The sequence below is a fragment of the Leptodactylus fuscus genome, chromosome 2, assembly GCF_031893055.1.
Source record: "Leptodactylus fuscus isolate aLepFus1 chromosome 2, aLepFus1.hap2, whole genome shotgun sequence".
Taxonomy (NCBI): domain Eukaryota; kingdom Metazoa; phylum Chordata; class Amphibia; order Anura; family Leptodactylidae; genus Leptodactylus; species Leptodactylus fuscus.
In genome coordinates, this window is record NC_134266.1 from 196,521,398 (window position 1) to 196,529,981 (window position 8,584).

General features: G+C 42.6%; 1 pseudogene; it reads left to right on the plus strand.

Annotated features, from left to right (window-relative positions):
* The first annotated feature begins 591 nt into the window (after positions 1-591).
* On the plus strand, positions 592-706 carry LOC142196421 (small nucleolar RNA SNORA17; annotated as a pseudogene).
* Positions 707-8,584: the final 7,878 nt, after the last annotated feature.

Below are 8,584 nucleotides of genomic sequence, written 5' to 3' on the forward strand. Positions count from 1 at the left end.
AGGACATTCAGCAGTGTTTTCACTTTGGGTGGCCATAACCTAAAGGGTGTTATCATAAATATTTATGGGGTATCTAGAGCATAAATGAGAATAATGCAAGTCCCACCTTAAATGCAGAGGTGGCTGGGATTATGAACACATCTGCTCTTGTATTAAACTGTTCCCGTAACTCCTATTCACTTTTATGGTCCACAGTTGCTGGAAACAATATGGACAAGCTTGGGGGACCTCTATTTTCATGACAGGTTGGACCTATGATGAAATGTCTAATAGATAGACCCCTATCTATTAGACATTCAGGGCCGCCGATAGGCCAGTACTACTACTACTGGCGTCAGGGGCCCGGCCAAATTTAAAAATTGGGGGGGGGGGCCCGGGCCCCTGGCGCCGGCAGCAGTCATTGTATGTCCTGTTTGTTTCAACTCAGATCTGCGTCCAGAGGACGCAGATCTGAGTTGAACACATACGTGGCTGAAGCAAGGAGCTGACACAGGTCAGCTCCTCGCTTCGCCGCTGCGTGTCTCTCTCGCTGACACATATGCGGCTGAAGCGAGGAGCTGACCTGTGTCAGCTCCTCGCTTCGCCGCTGCGGCCTCTCTCGCTGACACATATGCGGCTGGCTCAGCCGCATATGTGTCAGCAAGAGAGGCGGCAGCGGCAAAGCGAGGAGCTGACACAGGTCAGCTCCTCGATTCAGCCGCATATGTGTCAGCGTCAGCGAGAGAGGCGGCAGCGGCGAAGCGAGGAGCTGACACAGGTCAGCTCCTCGATTCAGCCGCATATGTGTCAGCGTCAGCGAGAGAGGCGGCAGCGGCGAAGCGAGGAGCTGACACAGGTCAGCTCGCTTCAGCCGCTGAAGCGAGCTGACCTGTGTCAGCTCCTCACTTCGCCGCTGCCGCCGGCTACCCGGCAGTGTAGACGCGATGTGATGACGTCACATCGCGTCTACAACTGTGCGCCAGTAAGAGAGAGAGGCGCGCAGAGAGCAGCGGGGGAACGAGGAAAAGGTAAGTGTAATGTGGATTATGTGGAACGTGAAACTGGGGGCAGATGAAGGAGAGGACGGCATGACACTGGGGGCAGAGATGGAGGGACATGAATCTGGGGGCAGAGATGGAGAGGACGGCATGACACTGGGGGCAGAGATGGAGGGACATGGATCTGGGGGCAGAGATGGAGGGACATGAATCTGAGGGCAGAGATGGAGGGGACATGAATCTGGGGGCAGAGATGGAGGGGACATGAATCTGGGGGCAGAGATGGAGGGGACATGAATCTGGGGGCAGAGATGGGGGACATGAGTCTGGGGGCAGAGATGGAGGGGACATGAATCTGGGGGCAGAGATGGGGGGCATGAATCTGGGGGCAGAGATGGGGGGCATGAATCTGGGGGCAGAGATGGAGAGGACATGAATCTGGGGGCAGAGATGGAGAGGACATGAATCTGGGGGCAGAGATGGAGGGGACATGAATCTGGGGGCAGAGATGGAGGGGACATGAATCTGAGGGCAGATGAAGGGTGTATATGAAGCTGGGGGAGAGACGGAGGGGGGACATATAATTTACGGGTGACTGTAGGAGGATTATACAGTGTGCGGGCACATGAAAAATTAATGAGTGGGCGGAGTCAACATAACAGTGGGTGGGGCTAAATTTGTGCGCCGCACATTTTATCCCTCTTTTGGTTCTTCAAAAGTTGGGAGGTATGGGTACAGGGGGCAATGGAAAGATGTTAGAGGGTGGACGGGGGGGATTGTTGGGACATCGGGTGTGCGGCACTGCGGAGAGGGAACTGGGGCAATAATATATAATATATAAGTTTTTAGCTGGAGAATAATAATGATGTAGGCTATGTTACTAGCATAGCAGCCTGTTTGGGGGTGGGACTTTCACTTTAAAGGAGTATTCACGTTGCGTTTTTGGCCTCCCTTGCCGGGATACGTTGGTAACCAGTCAGAATCAGCTCCCCACTTATCCCTGCACGGAGAACTGCAGGCCCCCCTTTTTTTTAATGGCCAGTTCTTCGTGCAGGGATAGGTTGACAGCTGATTCTGACTGGTTACCAACGTATCCCGGCAAGGGAGGCCAAAAACGCAACGTGAAAAAGCCCTGAGGATTTATTAGGAGGGCTCTTATAGATGGTGTTGGCTCTCTATAGGTGCTGTCACACGTAGCAGATTTTACCTGCAAATAGAATCTGATTAAGCCTTGTAATGCTGCTAAATAAAGGGAAATGTAATACAGAATTGGTGTGTCGCAAAATAAGGTAGTTTTAAAATGGGGGAGGGGGGGGGCCCAGACACTTAGGCTGTATGGGGCCCCAAAATTCCTGATGGCGGCCCTGTAGACATTTATGGTATATCCTATAAATGCACTATATCTATGATGAGAATACTCCTTTAATGCAGTTTATTATTAGAGATGAGCGAGTAGTATTCGATCGAGTAGGTATTCAATCGAATACTACGGTATTCGAAATACTCGTAGTCGAATACTACTCGCTATTCGAATGGAAAAATTCGATGCAGAACCAGCGTTGATTGGCCAAATGCTATACAGTCAGGTAATCAACGCTGGTTCTTCTCCTACCTTTAGAAGTCTTCTCCGCGCAGTGTCCCCGCGGCGTCTTCTGGCTCTGAATTCACTCTGCCAGGCATCCTGCAGAGCCGACTGCGCATACCTGCGCTACAAGAAAATGGCAGCTTTGACTGTAAGCAGCCATTTTCTTGTAGCGCGGGCATGCGCAGCTGGCTCTGCCCAGGCCCGATGCCTGGCAGAGTGAATTCAGAGCCAGAAGACGCTGCGGGGACGCTGCGCGGAGAAGACTTCTAAAGGTAGGAGAAGAACCAGCGTTGATTACCTGACTGTATAGCATTCGGCCAATCAACGCAGGTGCTACATCAAATTTTTCCATTTTCTTGTAGTGCAGACATGCGCAGTCGGCTCTGCCCAGGCCCGGTGCCTGGCAGAGTGAATTCAGAGCTGGAAGTTGCCGCGGGGACGCTGCACGGAGAAGACTGCTCGGAGAATCCAGCCCGACCCTCACTCGTGGACTTGGTAAGTTCTATTTGATCGAATGTTGCCTACCCCTGAAACAAGCATTTTTCCCCCATAGACTATAATAGGATTCGATATTCGATTCGAGTAGTTGAATATTGAGGGGCTACTTGAAACGAATATCGAATATTGAAAATTTTACTGTTTACTCATCTCTATTTATTATAACTAAAGATTGATCATTGTTTAAGGTCAATATTATGTTTTTGATCTTTTCTTCTTGTTAGTAAATAGGAACAACCTAAAACCTATTTTCATTTTCAGCTGACACAGAGAGTTCTGATACAGCCATTGATCTGTGCATCTACTGTGGTTTAGAGATGACAGGGACATGTTTACCATCTCTGTATGACAACAGAGATTTTGAATATGGTGAGGTTGTGAAATCTTTAGAAATTGTATATTTTCTTTTTGTTATTCAATGAATGAGATGCGTTTCTAAGAAAACTTTTAAACTCTATTTAAAGTATAAAAACTCCATTTAAAGTATAAGAGCCTTCATAACTAAAAACTACAGTAGCTGTTTAATGGATACTCCATAAGATATGTTTGATGATTTAATGGTACACAGAATTTGTTGGAATTAAATGAAACTTAATACAAGTGAATTTAATTATGATATATGTTAGTGATTACAACATTCGAGATAAAGGATAAGTTTTTATTTTATTTTATTTTTTTCACTCCTAATTCTGTTATAAGATCTGAAAAAGTATAAGTTTATTGGAGAAAACTGCCCTATTGAAATTAGGCTTTAGTAGTCTGTTGGATACAAGATGAGATGGGGTTGGACATGGAGACACAGGTTGTTTGGTATCCTGTAGATCAGTTTGTCGAAGCTGGTTTCCCTTCTGGTCCAATAAATATTAGGAAAAACCGACTGTCATGTGTGATGGTTCCCCAGATTATCACACTTAAGATGATTCGATTTCAGTCTATAGCCATCCAGGTTTCTCATTCATAATACCACTGCAGACAAAGCAACAGTGGCTTATTGTTAATGATAGAACATATAATGGGTGTTGTGACACCAAATTTCCTTCTGCGTAGTGTCTGGAAATGTGTGGGCAGAGACAGAGATGTGTAATGACGGTATGATGGACAAACAAAGTGTGGGGGCTACTCCTGCTTGTCTTCAGATAAATGATCCTTTCTACTGAATATCTGTCTGGGCTGCCAGGAGCCTGTTCTCCGTGTTTGCAAAGCAACATTAGAATGGCCTAAATAGTGAGCAATTCTTCAAAACAGCCATCCGGCATCTCTTAGTCAAATGATGTGCCCCCTTTCTAAGTGTGTCAACTGTGTAAATTGCGTTTGAGTACATCATATCGTCATTTTTATTAGTCAGCAATTTCACACCAACAGGTAATCTACCCAAAAGTAGCCCCTAAGAGTCTATTTATATGGCATTGGGGAAATCATTTTTATACCCACTTGTGGAAAAACCCAGCGTCTAATCAGACCACACTTGTAATGATTTACATATCTGCCTAAAACGTAACTGCATGCCAAGTTTTGAAGCAATCGTCCATTTCTACTTGGGTGCGTTATATTTTTTTTGGCAATGAGTATATTTCACATTCACAAGGTTAGCTTCACTTTTCTGTATCTGAATCGCTTTTTGAGATTGTCTCCTTTTTTAAGTACATTCTTATGGTAGATGTCTTTTAACGTCTTTTTATCTCAAAACATCCTAAACAGGTTTTCTTATTAAGAGAGAATTTATAAATGTTAGATGAATCATTCAGGGTGTCTTCTGGTTCACTGAGCTGAAAAGAATGACTAGAGATAAAGAGAAGTAGAACTTGTGCTGTCAAGCTGTTAGAGGTGAAGCCAAGCACAGATTTTGATTGAGTAACCAACATTGAAAATGTTCCAATACAGTATAAGGTTGGAAGCAGAAAAGCTAGCCCAAACTCAGACTATAGCCTTGGGCTTCCGATACGTGATGTGATAAGATTTATGAACACTAAGATATAAGATGGTTCCTTAGTCATTATAAGGCATAACCTCAAAACAGTCACAAGGATATCATAGCTTCAATTTTGTCCAAAGAATTTTTTTTAAAAAATAAAAAATTTGCAAAGTACTTTTCCAGCTCTTTTTGCACTCTTCAGATACTAGGGAATACTTGTTAACTTACCCTTACACTTTTCCTGTAGTAGAGTACAACTACTTCACTGTTTTTCTGTCCCTTTGCCAGATGCATTCTGGTCGTCTCCTCTGCCAAGATGCAAGATCATTGTCCTGAATCTTCGTGATAAAGATTAGTTTATTGTACTTATAGCATTGTGGCTTAATAAAGCTGTTGCCTTGACACTATGGGTTACTGGGTCCAAACCAGATCGAGAACAATCAACCTTTCCCTCCTGAATCATATATAGATAAAAAAGTAATCATCACTATATATCTAATTAGGTAAAGATATCAATCATTCTCCAGGCTAAGAATACCCCCCCCCCCCCCCCAATGATATACAGATACAAATGTAATCATCATTATATAGCTAACCATGTGAAAAACAGAATGGATGGCACACAAATTGCTTTTCACAAGCCCATACACTTGATTCAGTAAGTCTGGATGGATGTCAAAGCAGAGAGGGCCATAGAAATAAATGGGTCATTGTGCTATCTGTTAAAAAAACTGATGGCATACTGACCCAAAATACAGTCATGTGCATGGAGCCTTACTTCTATTTACTGTATGATGATATTTATATTTAAGTCATGTTGACTTGTAATACTCTTCTTTTACTACATTGCACCTTTGATAGCTACTACACTAGGTTCACACTAGCGTTTAAGTCTTAGTATGAGACTTCGTCCCCCAGTCTGCTTAAAATAGGTGGAGAGAAAAGTTGTGCAAACAGAATTTTTCGGAGGAGACCGGTTGGAAACATTATAGTCTATGGGATCCACTTTTTAAGCAGATAGGGTTTCTGCTTTTCAGGTATTCAAATGGACCTGAAGGACATAAACCCAATTGCCAGTGTTAACCTAGCGTTAACAATAATTGACTATTATAGTATTGAGCTGTCATAAAACTATGTGACTTGCTTCTATATTCTTTGAATATTTTATGATAACCTAATAGCGATCTAATCGTTTACAAAGGAAAATTGAAAGATACCTAACAGCAAAACTTACTATTGTCATGTTCTAAGAAATTTCATCATATTTGCCTGGTGATTCGGTTAAAGCGTATTCAAAGTTCCAAAATTCCAGTTCAAATTCCACAACTGGATGAAGAACGTATGGTAGCAATATAATTATACTACTGAAAACATAATGTTAGGCAATACATGAATCTGTCCCATTAACTTACTGTTCCATCACATACCAATCCCCATTAAATAAATGGTTCTGCCACATCCTTACCAACTATGCGGACACTTTCTGCAGTCAGAGATCTGCTATGCGCCACAGAAACGGGGGAAAGAAATAGAAAGTCTTTCTCATAATTGATGAAGACAGAGTTGTATAGAGAACTGAAAAGGCTAATGGGGACTGGTATATAAAAGCAGATGGAAGCACATATCACTGACACAGTACATTTTAGTAATATAATTATATTGAAAACATGTGTTGCTTGGGCAGACGGGAAATTTGAATTGGGATTTTGGGTCTCGGAAAACCCCTTTAAATGACAATGTAGGTCAATGCCAATACTCATTTTGAATTACAAGGTGTTTCAGTCTTAGGGTCCATTCACATGGAGTAACGTGCCGCGTGACCTGGCACGTATACAGCGTGTGAGATTTTAAGCGCTGTAAAAGCTCCCATTGATTTCAATGGGATCCTGGATCGTATACGCCGCGTTATTTTGTGGCCGCAAAAACACAGGTCACGTGGCATGTTCCTCCGTGTGAATGGACCCTTAGTTGTCTGTTTTGTACTCCTGCACTTGTTTATTTATATTTTAGGCAATGTTTTCTACATTACCTATGTAAATGTGTATTCCGCTTTATTCTCTTATTATGTGTTCAAATTAAAACGCTTTAAGCATATGGTGTTCTAGGACAAGCAGAATTACAATGTTTACAGCACCAGACGCTATTCCCAAGAAAAAAACAAACTCCACTAAACGTAAATTGAGAAATTTAATTATTTTAAAACTAATTATTCAACTTGCCATTTCCAGGTCATTTAGAATGTGTCCCAAAGATTTGTTACCATTTCCAAATAGAAATGCAATGTATGTACTGCTGGAAAGATACCTTATAGTAGAGGTGGCAGAACAAATAAGTAGAACTTTCAACTTGCACACAAACCATGAAACATCTCCAGATGGAACATCAGAACCAATTACATCATGTGAATCATATACATCATGCACATATTGTGTTCAATTCACAATCCAGTCAAGTCTTAAAGTGCCCAAATTCAGTAACTGCATTATTAGTGGGCTGTAAAATCTCAAGACTGCAAAATAACAGATTCTTCAGGGTTGACTGTCACTTCATTAGCTGGCTCAGACTGCATGTCAGTTGAATGTAATTCAAATTAGATTATTAGGCTCTGTTTACACCACGTTATTGATATGTTTTTTATACATGTGTTCTTATTTAGTTTCTTTTATATTGCAACATTCTCAATGGAACATGTGCCAGCAAATCAAAAGTGGCAATAATAATAACAATAATAATACATTTTATTTATATAGCATCAACATATTCTGTAGCACTGTACAAATTGTAGGGTTCAAGTACAGACAAAAAGATACATTACAAAGAAATAGTCACTTCACACAATGGGACTGAGGGCCCTGCTCGCAAGAGCTTACAATCTATGAAGTAGAGGGGGTGACACAAGAGGTAGCAGGGGCGGCATTTCTTATATAAATCAAATCAAATCGGCTTTATCAGCACGTCCGAATAGACATTTGGCATTGCCAAAGCTAGTAAAGTTGGGGGGGGGGGAGTTGGAGTCAAGGGGGAGAGTATGGGGTGGGGGGGGGGGGTTGGGGTATAACAGTCCGTGGAGTCTCATCTTCCTCTTGGTGACCGCTATATGGGGAGGTGGGGTGGGTGATTTGGGGTATAACAGTCCATGGAGTCTCATCTTCCTCTTGTTTGGTGACAGCTGGACACGTATTGGGCAGCGATCTCCACAGTGGCCTCTTCTTCTCCCAGTAGGATGTAGAGTTTCCTCTTCTCGCCTGCAGATATGAAGTCTGGGATGTGGGCAGAGACTCTTTGGTAGTAGATGGCCCTCACAGCTGAGTGGTCTCACAAAGTGTCTCACAGTGGTCAGACAATTTTGTAATAGAAGTTATTGTCATTTCACAAACATAGAAGTTTATGAGCCGTCACCAGTTGTATCCTTTAACAGGCAGATGGTGCTTGGACATATAAAATTAGTCTGAAACGTCATCATATCCTGTGGGGTAATGTGGGAGCGTGAACAGAGGAGGGTTCATTACGGTACAAAAGGGTTTACATTAGAAATTGTGATAGGCCTGTCTGAAAAGATGTGTCTTTAGTTTGCACTTGAATCTGTAGAAATTGGGAGTTAATCTGATTGTC